The 17,123-nt window shown below is 56.8% G+C and overlaps 1 protein-coding gene across 19 annotated transcripts in view; it reads left to right on the forward strand.

Moving 5' to 3' along the window:
- Positions 1 to 1,314: 1,314 nt before the first annotated feature.
- The window catches only part of LDLRAD4 (low density lipoprotein receptor class A domain containing 4), a 386,138-nt gene continuing 370,329 nt past the window's right edge, over positions 1,315 to 17,123 (forward strand). For 7 of the 19 annotated variants that reach the window (XM_072757822.1, XM_072757826.1, XM_072757839.1 and 4 more), the window contains exon 1: positions 1,335 to 1,684. The gene's annotated coding sequence lies outside the window, so the exon portion shown is untranslated. Of the gene's footprint in view, positions 1,685 to 1,779; positions 1,891 to 2,464; positions 2,486 to 2,522; positions 2,679 to 7,090; positions 7,229 to 17,123 lie in introns of those variants that run through there. The other 12 variants (XM_072757836.1, XM_025997595.2, XM_072757844.1 and 9 more) reach the window with 12 other exon arrangements.

Below are 17,123 nucleotides of genomic sequence, written 5' to 3' on the forward strand. Positions count from 1 at the left end.
TCTCCCATTGCCCGATGTGTGTATGCGTGTGTGTAGGGGTATGAGAGGGAACAGACAAAACGGAAAACAAATACAGGGAGGACCAAGTGGAGAACTCAGGGGTAGGTTTCTCCCATGGCTATTTTCTAGAAATAGAGATAGAGACGTGGAGTTTCTAGTTATAAATTAAAGAAGACGAGAACAGTCAATGCAAGATTAAGATTCATCATAAATGATAAAAGTGAGGCTTTAAAAACTCAGCTCTCAATTTATTTATTATTTATTTATTTATTTATTTTTTAATTTTTATTTATTTATGATAGTCACACACACAGAGAGAGAGAGAGAGAGAGAGAGGCAAAGACATAGGCAGAGGGAGAAGCAGGCTCCATGCACCCGGAGCCCGACATGGGATTCGATTCCGGGTCTCCAGGATCGCGCTCTGGGCCAAAGGCAGGCGCTAAACCGCTGCGCCACCCAGGGATCCCTCAGCTCTCAATTTAAAAGGGTTAAGTTAGGGCGCCTGGGTGGCTCAGTCAGTTAAGTGGCCGCCTTCAGCTCAGGTCATGATCCCAGGGTCCTGGGATGGGGCCCACATCTTGTGTTCAGTGGAGAGCCTGATCCTCCTCCCCTCTCCCTCTGCCCCTCCCCCTGCTGGTGCAGGCGCATGCTCTCTCTCTCTCAAATAAAGAAATAAAATCTTAAAAAAATAAAAGGGTTAAATTAAACACAAGGAAATCATGCACAGTTGAAGCAGAAAAATAAATTGTTTTGTGGTCTTAGAAAAAAACATTTTCTTCTTCATTGTCCATGGATAGTTTGTCAATTAGAAAGAAAAAGTCAAGGACGCCCCGGGGGGCTCACTGGTTGAGGGTCTGCCTTCGGCCCAGGGCGTGACCTCAGGGTCCCGGGATCGAGTCTCACATTGGGCTCCCCGCAGGGAGCCTGCTTCTCCTTCTGCCTGTGTCTTTGATGAATAAATAAATACAATCTTTTTTTTTTTTTTAAAGGAAAAAGTCCTATTTCTTTCTACCCGAAGAGGGCAAGATCACAGTTTCTCCAACCCCATAGCATGGGAGCTGCCGTTAGTGTGGTGTGCATTCATGTCCATGAAATCTTAACTAGTAAGTCCAGGTTTGTCAGATTCCGATAACCCGTATTCAACACTTAGCTCACTACTCATTTAATAAAAGTTTACCGTAGCAGCAAGTTTAAAGGTGTCCTCGGGCTAAAGGTCACCTGTGGGCCTGGGACCTGGGCCTCCTGGGACGTGCCCCCTCGCTGGGGCCCAGCCTCACTGACCTGGGAGTGGAAGCTGCTGTAGGTAGGTGGCAGCACGCGTACACTTTACACTAGCCAGGAATTTAAGCCCCATGTCTGCGGTGTGGGGACAAGCGACTGAATCTTTATGGCCTCCACCCTGTCATCTGCAGAACGGGATAGTGGCGGCTGCAGCTCCTGTGCATGGGGTCCACCCGGTGGGCCGCTGTGGCATCAGCGAGGGCTGGTCGTGCTCCGGAGCCGTCACCGGGATGGGGCGGCCCCAGCTCTTTAGGGGAAGCTGCCATAAGCCTCCATCTCGCTCCCTAAAATGTCACTGACACATCATTCATAGATTTCAAGCGATTCTCTTCTCTGACACGACGCAAAGTTGAAAATTAATGCGATTAGCTGTGCGTCTCCCAGGTCCTGCCTGAAGCCCCAGGTTAGTATCCCCGGGTGCTTGCGGGGGGGGGGGGGGGGGCGGGGGGAGGGGTCAGCTTGGGCGGAGGGGAATGTTCTAATTTTGGGGATTGTAATAAAATTGGGTGAAGCAGCCCCGGGCCCCTGGGTGCGCTCCGGGAGGCCGAGCCCCTTCCGCGCAGCGGGACGCGGTCCCCGAGGAGGGAGGGTCGTCGGGTCCCAGCCCAGGTGCCCGCCCATCCCCCCCCCAGGCGGAGGGTCCCTAACCCCGCGGCCCCGCGCTGCGCCCCCTGCGCCAGGCCGTGCGCCTCCCTGGGGTCGGGGGTCCCGCTGCCGCCTGCGCCCCGACTGCGGGGTCCTGCGGGGGTCGGGGTCCTGCGGGGGCCGCGGCCGGGGCTGGTGCAGGGTTGGGGGCGGGGTCAGGGCCGGGGTCGGGGTCGCCCCACGCAGCCTGGCCGCCAGCGGGTCTCCGCAGCAGAGGGGGTCGGGTCGGGGTCGGAGCCGGATTAGGGTCGGGGTCCGGGCGGGGGTCGGGGCGGGGGTCCGTCGGGGTCCCTCCGGGTCCGGGTCCGGGTCCGGGTCGGGGTCTCCGCCGCGCAGGGGCCCGGGCGGGAGGCGGACGCCGTCCTGGAGGCGGGACCCCGGGGCAGCGGCTCCCCCTCCCCCCTCTTCGGCCCGGAGGCTGCGGGGCGCCCGGGGATCCCGCGCCAGGAGGGCCCCGGCGGGGCGGGCGCGGGGGCGGGGAGCCGGGGTCAGGCCGCCTCTTAAAGGGCCCGCCCCCCGCCTCCCCCCCTCCCTCCCCTCCCCCTCCGCGGGGCCGCAGGTGAGCGCAGGGGCGGCCGTGGCGGTCTCGGCCGCGGGCGGGGGGTCCTCGGGCCCACGAGCCGCCCAGCCCCGCGCCTCCCCCGCGGCCGGCGGCGTCCCGGGGCGTCCTGCGGCGGCTGCGCTCGGGGCCGGGAGGACCGCACCGCCCTGCCCGCCCCCGGGGGCTGCGAGGACCCGGCCGGGGAGAGCAGGTCAGCGGGGGGGCGGGGGGGCCCGGGGCAGCGCGGGGCGCAGGTCGGGGGGGCAGTGCTCGGCTGGGGGGCTGCGGGGGCCCGGGGCGCTGCGGGCGTGCGGGGGGCAGACAGCGCGGGGGGGCCTGCGGGACCCGGCGGGGGGCGCCGGGAAGTGCGGGGCAGGTCAGGGGGAGGGGGTGCTGTGCACGACCCGAGGGGCGTTTGCGGGCTCGGGGCGCCGCGGCGTGCAGACTGTAGGTCCGGGGCCGAGCACGACCCGGCGGGGGGCTGTGGGTGCGGACAGCGCGGGGCGGTGCACGGCGCGGGCGGTGCAGGGTCGCGGGGGCCCCACCCCGTGTCCGGGCCGGAGCTCGGGGCGCGGCGGCTGCAGGAGGCGGCGGGAGCGCAGCGGGTCCCCGCGGTCCGGGTCGGGTCGGGGCGTGGGGGGCGCGGTCCGGGCTGCAGGCGGCTTCGGGGCCTAAAACTTTGTTGGGGAAGGAAGCAGGAAGGGGGGGGGGGGGCGTCCGCTGGCTCCATCCTTAAATGTTTTCCCCAAAGAGTCCTTTAATGAGCCAGAACTGGGTAATTTCGATTTGCTCCTTTTCTGCGTCCCGTGAACACCTTCCCTTTCCTTGCGACTCCTCTGCCGTCAGCTGCCCGCCCCGCCCGGCCCGGGGTCCCTGCGCTACCTGGTCACCGACCTGAAGGTTCAGGGCGACCCACTATGTGCTGGGCGGCGCTCACCACGCCCCACTATGTGCTGGGCCTGAGCTGCGCGCCCGGATGAGCCGCAGGTGCCCACGCCCAGGGCCGCTGGAGCAGGTGCCTGCACGGGTGGGGGGCGGTCGCGGCCTTCTGGGCCCCGGGGCTGGCACCCAGCTTGGCGGCTTCCTTCATGGCTGGGACTAGGAAACTTTTCTTTTTCTTTTTTTTTTTTTTTTTAATTTTTATTTATTTACGATAGTCACACACACAGAGAGAGAGAGAGAGAGAGAGAGAGAGAGAGAGAGGCAGAGACATAGGCAGAGGGAAAAACAGGCTCCATGCACCGGGAGCCCGATGTGGGATTCGATCTCGGGTCTCCAGGATCGCGCCCTGGGCCAAAGGCAGGCGCTCAACCGCTGCGCCACCCAGGGATCCCCGAAACTTTTCTTTAAAACGGCCCTTTCCTTGGAATGCCCAGGGGGCTCAGCGGTTGAGCACCTGCCTTTGGCTCAGGACATGATCCTGGAGTCCTGGGATCAAGTCCTGCGTCAGGCTCCCTGTGTGGAGCCTGCTTCTCCCTCTGCCTGTGTCTATGCCTCTGTCTCTGCCTCTATCTCTGTGTCTCTCACGAATAAATAAATAAAATCTTTAAAAGAAAACGGCCCTTTCCACTTGTTTGGCCAACAAAGACAGTTTTCCATTTTGTGTCTCTGCTGGAGCTTCTGGACAGAGCCGTGAGTTAACAGGGAAGGTTCCGAGAGTCTGCTCTGAGAAGCAGCCGTTGCATCAAGCCATGTTCTGCATGTATATGGCTATTTAGTCCTTTGTAATATATTTTTTTAAAGATTTATTTATTTATGATAGACGTAGAGAGAGAGAGGCAGAGACACAGGCAGAGGGAGAAGCAGGCTCCATGCGGGGAGCCTGACGTGGGACTCGATCCCGGGACTCCAGGATCTCACCCTGGGCCAAAGGCAGGCGCTAAACCGCTGAGCCCCCCGGGGATCCCCGTCCTTTGTAATATTTATGTAGACTTTACTGTCTTTCATATATGTCTTCATACTCTGCACAGTCCTCTTGCAACATATTCTTTGTGTTCAGGAGAGGATCATAAGGTCAAACTTTACTCATTACACGGACGAGTGAGTAGGTCTGAGTATGTCCCATCCCGTGCACATTTACTGAATCACAGTATTTGGTTTCCTACCACCCCTTGAATGCCGGGTGGTGGCCCTTGCAAAGCAGTGCCTTTTAAAACTCGGGTAAATCCCTCATGATGTTTGAAAGCTTAGTTCTCTTAAGAGAGTCTCTTTGCTATCGGCATTGAACACACTGTTAGGAATTAGGGCCAAGACCGCCAATGCTGGAAAGGGTTTGCTGTAATGGAGTTGTAGCTACCTTCCCCCCTTGTTTTAAAAGACCCTTTTAATTTCTTAGTGTTCTTCTCTTGTCCTTGGAAGAGTTTGCAGTTATTGGTCATGGTTCTAGTTCACATAGGTTTCTATTTATTATGGAGAAGACTTTTCCCACAGGGTTTTAGGGCTGCCTCTCAAACCCTCTTGGGGGCTCGGTTTGCAGGACCACAGTCCTGCAGAGGAATCCAGCCGGTGCCACCTGCTTATTAAGGGATTTTGTGCCAATTTGTTGGCACATAATTTGAGAATCAAAGCCTCCCCTTGCCCCCCACCCCCACCATGGTATACACGTATATAGACAACTATTTCCCCCTAAGTGCTGACCGTGTTCTAAGAATAGCTTTCTTGCCTGGCGCTGAGAGCGAGGACCCGTCTGCAGAGGTGTTTACAGTTTGGGACTGTGCTGCAGTCTTGGTTGACTGAACGGTGAGGCAGGGAAGCCTTGCTGCTCCTGGGACACTCTCTGTTCATCTGGGTGGCGGGAGGGGCGACCCCAGCGGGACAGGGGGGCCCAGCGGTGAGAAGGACTTGCTCCACGACGGTAGTTTCTGTCCTGATGTCCAGTGCGGACCCGTAAGTCCGGATTGGATCCCTTTGCTTTCACCCAGCCAACGGCCGCCCAGCCGCCCAGCCACCCAGCCGCGGTCTAGGCTGGACGGGATTGCTCTGTGTGTCCTGTGGAAGCCCAAACGCTCTCAGGGCTGGGGCGGGGACACGTGCTGTTGTGACACTTACAAGTCACATATTTCTGGTGGTTCCTGCCCTGTTTCTCTTCATGTTTAATCATCTAGGCTTAGGGGGTTTCCACGATGTGTCTGTAGGGTTAGGAGAAAAGGACGAAAACTCAAGGAGCAACAGCTACAAAGAGATTATTCCCTATTTCCCTATTAATCTGGAAAGTTTTTAGAAATGTTAAACACGCTTGATGTAGACACGTTACTATTAACTGTAAACAGTAGCAAGATTGCCATGTAGCCCCAACTTGCCCTTTTGTCCCTTCTCCCTCTTCCTCCCTTCCTCCCTCTAGTCCTCCTGTCCTGTCTGCCCATCAGTTTGTCCGTCCTTCCTTCCTCCCTCCCTGCCTCCCTCCTTCTCTCTCTTCCTGTCTCGGAAAACACTCTGGAAGCCATTATTTTCTGGTGTCAAAGTGACTTTCTGCCTGCATGGGATTAGTCAGTCTAGAATTACATCTTGACCTATATTATGGGCGCACGTGGAACGTGAATCTTTTAAGATAGGAACGTAAAGTTTCTGCCTACTATTTGAGAATTTAGGCCACAAGACCCGCTGCTTTTTTAGAGCAGTTTTGCGCGTTACTCGTTTCACCGTTAGGCAACGAAAGCAAACCACCCCTAGCACCTGTACTATTAATCGCTACAGAAATATTGCATTCGCATTCCCAGTTACTCTTGTTTTTTTCCTCTATCATAGGAGGAATTGAAAGTAGTGTTTGTGTTGTCTCCTATCCATGTGATTTAAGTACGGATTGTTTTTCTTTGAATTTCCACTAAAAATGGCAACTTTGGCCTTTTAAACTGTTTTTGCGAGGACTTTTCTTTCCACCAGGCTTGTTTTCCAGATAGGTCTTGGAAATTACGAAGAACACAGCTATGATTTCTCTGTTGATTGGCAGCTGAGAGCTTTCCCGAACAAAAATAAGGCTACGCCGTGCCAAATGGTTGACTTTTCTAGAATAAAAACTCTAAAGGGTATGCAAAAAGTCCTCTGGTTAATATATTGGCATTCCCAGAACCCACTAAAACTCCGGCAGCCTGCCAGACACCACTTAATGAGGATGCAGAATGTCTGGCTCAAATCCCCATGAGCAGAAGGGGGTGGGGAGCTGATGTCCACACCCTTTATTAATTTTTAATGACTGTACTTTTGCTTTGCGGGTTTTGCTCTGTACCCTCTCACGATTGACCCCCACCACACCGCCCCTTCCCCATCCACTTATTTAACTCATTTACTTGGCACTGGAAAAATGTTGAGAACCTTTCAAGGTTAAGAATCCTGCCAAGGGATCATTTCTGTTTGCATAGGTTCCTCTGTTGCTGCTTTTCTTTCTTTCTTTTTCTCTGCCCCCCTACCCTCCCCCCGCAACCCTTTTATAGAAGAGGAAGAGGGAAAAGGAACAGAAAAAGAGATGACAACTCTTTTTTTTTATGATGCTTTATTGTCTGCTGGAAGAGAACCGTTTACGAAACTTTAAGTTTGTCAGACAGTTTATATGACAGTGCAAGTCGGTGCTTGCCAAGCTCCAGACAGATTGCTAATGTTACATGACAGGGATAAATAAATTACCGCTGTCTGCAACACGCTCGCTCCGCAAGCGCACTCTGCAGCCGGCGTCCAGGCGCTGCGCCCCGGGAGCTGCCGGCCCTGCAGCTGGGAGGAGGCCTCCGCCTATCGCCTGCGGTTCTGTGACTTGGTTCGGAAATGAGAAGGGTGTGTCTCTCGCTTTTATTTTTGGCAGCGCTGCAGGGCAGCAGAATGCACGGAGCAGCTGCGGCCTTCCTCTGCCGGGCCTCCTCCCCCGTGCCCCCCCACAGTCCTCGCTGTGCGGGGCGGGGGGGGGGGGGGGGGGGGGAGGCAGGCACCTAGTCTTCCGCCCCCGACCTGCTGAGGACAAAGCCGAACTTGGCTCTCAGCTGCCCCAGCCTGAGTTTTCTCAAAGCCAAGTTCCAAGCTGTTTACGGTTGCGTTCTTCGTGCGCAGGTGCAGGCGCGGAGAACAAATTGTCTGAGATAAGTGTGTGCGTGCTGCGCCGGGAGGGGGCTGGGTGGCACTCCTTGGGCACAATGTGCTTTCATCTCCGGCAGTCTGGGTCGTCAGCTGGCACAGTGACAGGTGTAATGAACTTAATGGTCTCGCTCTGGTTGTTAGCGGACACGCTGCTCGTATTACAAAGCTGCCTCCTAAGCTGGGCCCCTGCCAAATGACTTGGTCTTCTCTTTGCAGACGGGGACTCGGGGCTGGACTCCTCCAGGGACGTTAGGGTCAGGAATCAGGTGGGTGTGAGCAACATCTGCGTGTCCTCATCCTGAATGGACCCAGGATGTCTCTGCAGAGTAGAGCCGTTGCATGCACTTTGCAAAAAGGGTCCATCTCGTCCGCCCCGGGGAGAGGTGCCGGCCAGGACCCGCGGTGTCGGTGTGCGGCCTCCTTGCTCCTGGGTCTGCAGGGTGGCAGGCTCCTGGCTGTGGCCGGCCAGTTCCGTGCACAGCCACCATTCTCAGAAATGGGCCGGGCCTCGTGCTGGCGGGGACTGAGCCGGGCATTGCTCCCACTGTCTCTGCCCGGGCCGGGGAGGGCACTTCCACGGTACAGTCTCCCGGCTTCCCGAAGGCCAGAGCAGAGAGCCTCGGCAGGAGGCCAGGCTGCTTCTGGAAGGGCTCCTGGGCCTCCACGAGGGCACTCGGTCAGAGACGAAGGGCCGCGCTTCCAAACGCTTGCAGAGCTCTGACTGCGTGCCAGGTGTTCTCAGTGTGGCCCGTATAGGAACTAATTCCGTCCTCAGCGCAGCGCTGTGACATCTGCCACCAGCCCCGGCCTGCAGGAAGGCCCCGCAGCCTGCCGATCACCCGGGGCCCTACCTCTGTGAGAAAAAGCTGGCGTCGGACGCAGCCCCGGCCTTCTCGCGCTTGGGGTCTGGGCTTGGACCCCGGGCTGCCCCAGGCGGGGCCGAGCTGGCCTTGGTTCAGCAGGGACCGCTCACCAGTGAGGCGGGTGGCACCGCTTCTGTCCTGGGGCAGGTCCCAGTGGCTGCTCCGACGGCAGGCGCCTCTCGTCCCTCCCTGCCTTGACCTGTGGCTCTGGCCGTGCCTCCCTCACCGCCCGTCCCCACTCCTGTTTCTAGCGTCTGCTCTCCGGGCCTGTTGTGTCGGCGACAAGAGCCTTCGTTTTGAGAACTGGGCCACTGGGGACTGTGTTTTGTCCATGTTGAACCTTGAGTCCCATGGAAGACAGAGGAAGCGGGGAAGCGGCAGCTGTGCTGTTGGCTGAGGTCTGCTCTGTTCCGCAGAAACCTCTTCCGTCGGTCCGATGTGGGCGCCGGCCGTTGGAGCCGTAGGGCCTGCTGGGGCGCATTGAGGGGCTGGAAGACAAGCCCTTCCGTCTGCGGTTGGCGGGGGGGCTGCACAGGGCCTGCGCCGTGGGTTGTTCACCAGAAGGATCCAGCTCATCCCAGGGCACATTGTCCTACCAGGTTCATTTCCCTTTGCTTCTCGCATTTGGGGGGGGAAATGGAAAACTAGTATCTTTAAGACTCTCCGTTTTGATCCACGAGGGCCTAGATTAAGCAACCACACATGCCAACGTGTACCTCTTGTGAAGCATTGGCCGTTTTGGACGAACCTAGGTGTGTAGGATCACAGCGCCTCAGGGAGCCCTCGGGAGATGCAGCTCCCTGGGTCCTGGCTGGATGGCGCTTCAGCTCTTTGCAGACCGGGCAGCTGGGTGGGAACAGGAGCCCATCGGCGGCCCTGAGTGCAGCCGGGGGACCAGGGTGGCCGGGGCGCCCGTGTGTGGGGGCCTCTGATCCCCGCGGCCTCCCGGATGGGGGCTGGTGCCGTCCTCCTTGGGGTGGTGCAGGCTCTGGAAGGGCCTGTGTTCATGGCACCGGCAGCCGTGGTGCAACTGCACCATCGCCCCCATGGGGCCGGCCCTGCCACCGTGAGCTCGGACGTGGACGTGGGCCGGGGCCGCAGCCGCTGGTCCAGCATGCCCACTCTGCAGAGCCCCGCTTTATTTCACACTGTCCTTTAGGCCCAGCTGCAGTGACTGTCACACACCTAGTCTCTGGAGTTCCCCCTTTTCCTGGTTACCTTCTTACTGAAGACAATTAGGGAAATGAAACAAAGAAGGAAAAAGAAACAAAGAAGGAAATAAAAATGACTAAAATCGTCTTTGATTCCAATACCTTTAGAAGATCTCCATTAATAGTTTAGTAGATTCTTTCTAGGTTCTTTTACTGATATAAAATATGCACAGAACTTGGTTTTATTTTTATTTTTATTTTATTTTAAATTATTTTTTATTATTTTTATTTTTATTTTATTTTTTATTATTTTTATTTTTTAATTTATTTTTATTTTTATTTTATTTATTTTTATTTTTATTTTTAATTTATTTTTATTTTATTTTTTATTATTTTTAATTTTTAATTTTTATTTTATTTTTAAATTCTTTTTAATTTTATTTATTTTTATTTTTTATTATTATTTATTTATTTATTTTTATTTATTTATTTATTTATTTTATGTGCAGAACTTGTATGTATGTTTATAGACTTCGCATTTTATCCTGAAGATTATTTCATGTAATTTCGATATTCTTTGAAAGCTCCACTGCCAATGACTATGACACTCTGCTCTATGGTTATATTATTATCCTTAAAAAATCTGTTTGGGACATTGAGGCCATTACCAGTTTTCTGTAGTATAAATGGTGTTGCGTGGAACATTTTGATTACATCCTTTGGACAGAGTCCTAGACAGGAAGACCACGGCCCTAAGACCTTCTAGAGGGTCGGGCAAATGGATCCCCAGCTTGCTTTTCAGAAAGGATGGGGCATCGGGCACTGCAGAGATGGGGGTGGCTGTACCCTTGCCGATGCTAAGTATTGTCATGAGAAAAATCTTTGCAAATTAAATTTTCCTTTCCATCCTACGAATCTAGGTCCGTATCACCTGGCTCATAGGTGAAGAGGGTTTGCTGTTTGCTTGAGTTTCGTTACGGGCAAACACAGTGATGCTGGTGGACGATCTCGTCAGGGAGGAATAGGACCTCTGTGTGACTTTGGATTTCAGATAAATGGTACGGAGGTAGGTGAAGGACACTAAACAATCTAACATATTTGAAAATAAAAGTAGAAGCTGTTCTGGCCCGGGACTGCACCTGCCGTCCCCCGATGTCCTCACCCGGCCCTGGAGGTGACCTGGACCCACGTGGAGCGAGGGCCGGGAGGGAGAGGGCTCAGTCGCCAGCGGCGGGGAGACTGTGGGGCACCTTGTTCGGTCACTTCCCCCGTTTTGAAGGACGGCTTCCTGCGATCACACTCTTCCCTGGCTTACCCCCTGGGAATGCCTATGTAAAATTCATTCCCTTACGTTCAACCTGATGGCTGGCGCACAAGGCTTGATGTCGGTTCTCCCGCGGGGGTTCTCGCTTCTTCCTTCCACAGTCTGGGGGCTCCTGCTTCCAGCTGAGGCCTGCCCCCTTCGGAGGCACGTGCAGCTCTCAGTGGCGTCCGGCCTTCTTAGCTGAGGGCTCCTGAAGCTTGAGAGAGAAGGATCATTGCCTCAGTAGAGTTCCATTAAGTCAAGGCAGATCAATCTCCTTTGAAAGGCAGCCTTTCCAGCCGAAAGGTGGGGACCTGCTGGCCTGTGCAGCCCATTCACGATGTGGCGGAGGGAGCGGGATGTGACTCCTGCGTCTTTGGTCTTTGGGGTGAGTCCCATTGGCTTGTCGTGTTCAGCTGGCCTGCGTGCATCGGTTTGCTCGGCTGGCGTGGGTGCGAACCCTGCTCTGGGCTGCGCGTTGGGCGTGAGCCCTGTCGGGCCTTACAAGCAGTGCGCAGGGTCCCCGGGGCCCCGGTGGGCACCATCCTCGCCTCCCTGCCCAGGCGACCGAGCAGGAGTGCACTGGCGGGTGGGCCGGGGGTGTGAGGCAGCGTCCTCAGGGAGCCCCTTGCTGACCCCGGCTCGCGGTTTCCCAGGGGCTGCGTGTCAGTGATGTCACCAAGGAGGTTGCGGGGACATTGACTCCGAAAGCTACACCCTGTGTAGAGTTGGCCGTTGGCTGCCAAGGGCGGGCGCTCACCGACTTGTGTATTTTGACCCCCTGCGTCTGGCTCGCTCCTCCGGCCGGATGGTGAGAGGCCAGAATGTGTTTTAGGAGGCACAGAGGAACGCTTCGTGCTGCAGGTGGAGGTGACGTGTGCAGTGGGATGGCTTGAAAGATCCTCTCCCTGCTGCTCTGGGCGTTAAGACCCTTATGGAATTTAGCCTCCGTCCTGTTGGCTGTTAAATGTGAGACTCAAAATCCTTGCTTCTAAACTAGAAGTAGATGCTGGGATTCAAATTTTTTTTTTCATCTGAAGAATAATGTAAAAATAATGAATATTGTACATGCGCCGTCATTGCTACATGACCATGGAGCACATTTAATCCAGAAAAATCAGATTTGTTTTCTGATAAATACAGTTGGATGTTAAACGGACCCGGAGCTATTTAACGGACCCCTTGGTGCATCGCCGGGCGGTGTGGGTGCAGATGTCAGGCACTGCGTGTGCTCAGGGGGCTGCCTTCCGCTGGGGCAGGTGCGGCCTGGCCAGCCCGGGAGGCGATGTCGGCCGGGGGGGCTGCCTCTCGGAGGGCCGTCCTCTGCCTCCCCAGCGTATCTCCCGTGCTCAGGTCTGGCCGAGGCCTTGAGCGGCCGTGCGACCTTGGGCAGGCCTGTTGGCCCTCGTCCCCGACTGCCTGCCCTGCTTGCCCCCATCTAGGGTCTGAAGCGGCGGGAATGGGGTGATGCACGTGCGGAGCAGGCGGGGGAGCTTGGTGAGCTCTGGGCCCAGAACCTGCAGCACCGGGCTCTGGAGGCGCCGGCCGGCCTGGTGCGCCCCAGCTCCTGCCCTCAAGGCCCCCGGGCACCTGGACGTCCAAGGCCGGTGGGCCCCGTGCTCGGGAGCAGAGCGGGCAGCTTCGGCCTGCACCTGCACGTTGCCCGGGCCGGCGAGAGAATGCGGCTCATGGTGCCCGGGAGCCAGGGGGCCTGGGGGGGCTCGGGGGCCTGTGGTCACTACTTAGCTGCTGTCGCTGGTACGAGGCCTTCCCTGAGCTGCGGGCTGGGATCGGTGCTCAGGTTTAGGCGGTGACACGTTCTGAGAGGACTGCTTTGCTGGCCGCAGGAGTCATGGTCAGGAGGCTGAGGCCGTTTATTCATGCACCGAGTGGGGGGCCCAGTTTTAGGGGTGCAGGCCTCTAGGGGACGTGCAGTTAGCGAGCCTGTGGCCGGGGGCCACAGGGGTCAGTGAAGACGGCTCTTCCCCTGCCCCCAGAGATGGCATGACGGCCGGAGACGTGAGCTCACGTCACCTGTGGGTGGTAGCTGCGAGGCAGCCTGTGGGTGGAGAGCCAGGGGTTGGGGCCGGGGGTTTGGGGGCCGGGGGGCGCAGCGCCCGCCAGCCTCGTTCTCTCCTGGGTTCAAGGAGGCTTTGCTGGTGAGCCTGGGAGGCCCAGGAAGGGTTCTAGTAGGTTCTGCAGATCTGCAGTGTCCATCTGTTGGTGGTGGTGGAGCTGGGTCCTGCACACTCTTGCACGCTGTGGGCCGTGCCGTGGGTCCCGCTGTGGGGTCAGCCCGGGGCCCTGCCTCGGAGTCCGCGGGCCACTGCTGAGCACGGGTGCTCCTCCCGTGCTTCGGAAGCCGCCTGGCCGCGACCCTTGGTCTGTGTCCCCGGGCGCTGCGGGCGGCCACACGGTGCGTCTGTCCTGCTCCCTGAGGTGCCCGACGCAGGACACCCACGCAGGCCCCGGGCCCCAGCGCCTCTTGCTTGGGACGCCCCGTCCCGGGCCTGTTGGCCCGCGTGCTGCTGCGTCGTTGACAGACCTGGGGGAGGCTGGGCCCCGGCCTCCTGGCCTCCATGCGAGGCCCGCCCAGCGAGGCCGCCAGGTCTCCCTTGCTGGTGAGCGCAGCGCGGCCCGAGCTTGGAGCCGCCTGCCCGTGTGCGGAGCTGGCAGGCAGGACCCCTGTGCCCGTCTTGACGTCGGGTGTGCGGCTGACCCTTGAATAGCAAGGGCTGGACCTCGTGGGTCCCCTTATGCACGTCTGTCCGTCTGTGTGTTTTTCTAAATTCTGTAAAGTACTATGAATTAAATATATTTTCTCCTCCTTGTGATTTTCTTTTTTAAAAAAATTATTTAAGCAATCCCTGGACCCAGTGTGGGGCTCAGACTCATGACCCCAAGATCAAGAGCCGCCCGCCCTCCCCGCTGAGCCCTCCGCCTGCCCCTGTGATTCTGCTCGTGACACTTTCTTTCCTCTTACCTTCATGTAGTACGTGTAACGTCTAGAAGTGTCGCTCAGCAGTTGATGTTGTCGGTGAGGCTTCTGGCCAACAGGAGGCTGTTAACAATTGCATTTTGGGGAGTCCACGCGTCTGCATTGCCCGCAGCTGTAGAGGATCTCAGCCCCCAGCTCAGAAGTGCAGACTCCGCCTAACGGCCTGCCCAGCGTCTCCAGCGCCCGCGGGGCGTGTCCGAGCCCACGTCTGAGGATGATGCCCGGGTCCGCACCACCCCCCCGCCGTCCCTCTGGTTTCCACCCCCTGCCGCTGGGCCACCTCGGTGGCGGCCTTCCTGTCTGCCCAGGGACCCGGGTCCTCTGTGACTCGGTTTCTCAGAGCTCGCCTCCATCCATCAGCAGCTCCCGTGTCTTCCGTCTCCTAAATCTGCCCCAAACCTGCTTCCTTGGCACCGGCGTGGTGATGGCAGGTCAGGGCGTCCCCTTCTGCCTCAGGCCAGAGTCTCCGGACTGGCCAAGCCCTGCACCCCAGGAGTTGAGCAGCTTCTCTGCTGGGTCTCCTGGCAGCCCTGCCTCTTGGCTCCTCCCCAGGGACCTTCGTGGTCACTCTGCAGAAACCCCCCATTCGGTCCTCAGTCTGGTGACCCTCCCCAGGCCGCTGCCCCAGACCTTGGCCCTGCCCAGACCCGGCCCTGGCTGCTCCCCCTGTCCGTTCACGAGCTGGTTGTTACCCCTACACTGGAAAGCAGGCGTTGGAGGGCAGACACGCTGCCTTGCCCCCCGTTCCCAGGAGGTGCCCAGCAGTGCCCAGGGGGTGCGGTGCATGACGGGTGAGCCCGGGCAGGTGCAGGCCAGCAGGGGACACAATGCCCCTGGGGTGAGCGGCCGACTCCCGCCTTGGTGGGGCCACTTGGGGCTGCTGGGCTCTCACCCAGGTGCCGTGGACCAGGTGAGGCCTGAGTGCAAGCCGACGGTCCTGCGGAAGGGCTGAAGGGCAGCAGCACCAGGGAAAGGGGTATGGTCACCCCTCCCACCTTTGGCTCCTTGGGATTTTCTCCTCACCTGCATTAAAGCTCTGGTTTGCCCCTTTAATCCCAAAGTAAACTACCTGCGAGGAGCCAGGAGAAGCGGCTGTTTTCCAGGTGGACTCTTGCCTTCGCTCTCTCCTCCTCCATTTAGCTTGCTAGCTAGCTACATCACGGATGAATTAGATACTATTTAATAGATATATATTTCATAGATATGTTTATCTAAATATATATTAAATATATTTAATAGCGATGTTTCGAGAAAATTGATAAAGCTGCAAGAGATCATCAGACTTCTTGATTTTACTAAATCATCACAGGTACATGCTTTCTCTCCAGACCACGTGTCTCTATTAGAAGCCTGATTGTGCTCAGCTGTTTTTTTTTTTTTTTAATTTTTAAAGATTTCATTTATTCCTGAAAAATAGAGAGGCAGAGATGTAGGCAGAGAGAGAGAGAAGCAGGCTTTCCCCAGCGAGCCTGATGCCAGATTCAGTCCCAGGACCCCAGGCGCTCAGCTGTTTTCTTCTGTTCTTGGGATCAGGAAAAGTTCAAAATGGAGAAAATCATGATCTGTGAATCTCTCTTCATCTTTTTGCAGAAGACTCAGCGTTCGACGGTTACCTGGAAGTCTGACTCACCTCCCAGGTGTCCGACTGTGTTTTTATTCTGGGATTAGTACGTCTTCTTGAGTTTTATTTTCTTGGCTTGGATTTAAAATCCACAAGGGTGTGAGAATTAAGTACCTAGCGGGAACGGGGCAAAAATCCCAAACAAGACCAATTCCAGATTGTGGCAAGTAGGACAGCGGTTTGTTTCCACAAAAGGTTTCGGCCCGCGTGATGGAGTGGCACGTGCTAGCCCTGCGTGTGACGGGAAGGGCAGCCGCCGATGGGCCAGGCTCCGTCCCTCCCGTCCAGGCCATGCAGCTGCAGTCCTGCCCGAGCGGCCGCTGCATACGTCCGGCCTTGGCCGCCTACGCTCTGCTCTTTGCCCCCACCAGGGATCTGATTGAAAGGACACAGCCACGGGGACCTCCATCCAGAAAATAGACCGGAAGGCATCGCACCCGGACATTAAAAATAGATGCCTTCCAGCGCAGTACGAAGGGCGACTTAAAAAAAAAAAAAATTCTGTCTTTTCACCTTTTCTGCATTTCCTCCAACAATCGTTTTCATAACAGGAAAATTCCCCGTGAACTTGATTTCCTCGGGGTGTGGAATAAGAAGTCAGGTTCTGAAAAATTGCGGAAAACAATCCGATGTGTGTCTTTTTAAGCATTTTGGAGGTGCGGGGTGGAGTTGCTATGGGGATGGTGAGGTTTGCTCTCTACGGAGAGTGGATCCATCTGGCACCACACGCTCCCTGAGCCAAGCTGGGCCGTCCTACGCGCCGCAGTTTCTCGTTAGATGTGGAAACAATTATACAGAGAATCATGATTCCGTCTTTTTCCCCCCAGATCACCATTTAGCTTCGGTCTCAGGGCAGGACGCAATGGGGACCTGCCCCCACGGCCACTGCCCTCTGTGCCTGTTGGCCTCTCCGAGACGGGTGCCTCGGTTGCAGCCTGAGCGGGCAGCGGGGTGTACGGCATCGTCCCTTTATTGTGGCTGGAATTAATTCCCTTTTGCAGAAGTGCTGACATCTCTTTGAGGGGCATTGCTTTCATTTTCTTCGGCTCGCCCTGAAACCACAGCCCCCTGCCCTCCTGCACGTGTGGAGAGCCTGAGGTCCCACCTCAGCTAGTGAGGGACGGGCTGCAGTGGTCTGCTCGGGGGCATGCTGGGGACACGGAGCACGCAAATACAGTTCCGTGCCACGTTGCATGGAGAATGAAGCAAAGTGATTAAGCAAAGCTGTGGGCTTCTCTGTCTGTGGGTCCTCAGTTCCCACCGGAGGACTCATGGGGGTGATGTCGTGGTGGAGATGCCGGCTTGCGGACGGCTGGCAGCTGCCTGGCTGGAACCGACGACATTCTCGGACCCTTGCTGGGGGCCCTGAACTAGGCGTCTGGGACCCCGGGATGTTGCTCTCGGTCTGTGTTGGGGCGTGTCTAGCTCTGGCTCGTCCACCTGGAAAATGGGGGCAGCGGTGCTTGCCTTCCTCTAAGGTCACTGTGAGCATCAGCTGAGGAGGGTCAGGTGTGTCTGCTTTTCAAAAGGTGTGTTGCCTCCACATCCTGACCCCAGGCAGAGTCCCCGTGTGCCCCGTTGTCCTGCCCACTTCCTCTGAACATCTGGCAGGACATGGTCTATGATGTGGTCATGGATAGCCTGTTAGTACCTTCAGCGTGT

This window comes from Vulpes vulpes, chromosome 5 (genome assembly GCF_048418805.1).
Source record: "Vulpes vulpes isolate BD-2025 chromosome 5, VulVul3, whole genome shotgun sequence".
Taxonomy (NCBI): domain Eukaryota; kingdom Metazoa; phylum Chordata; class Mammalia; order Carnivora; family Canidae; genus Vulpes; species Vulpes vulpes.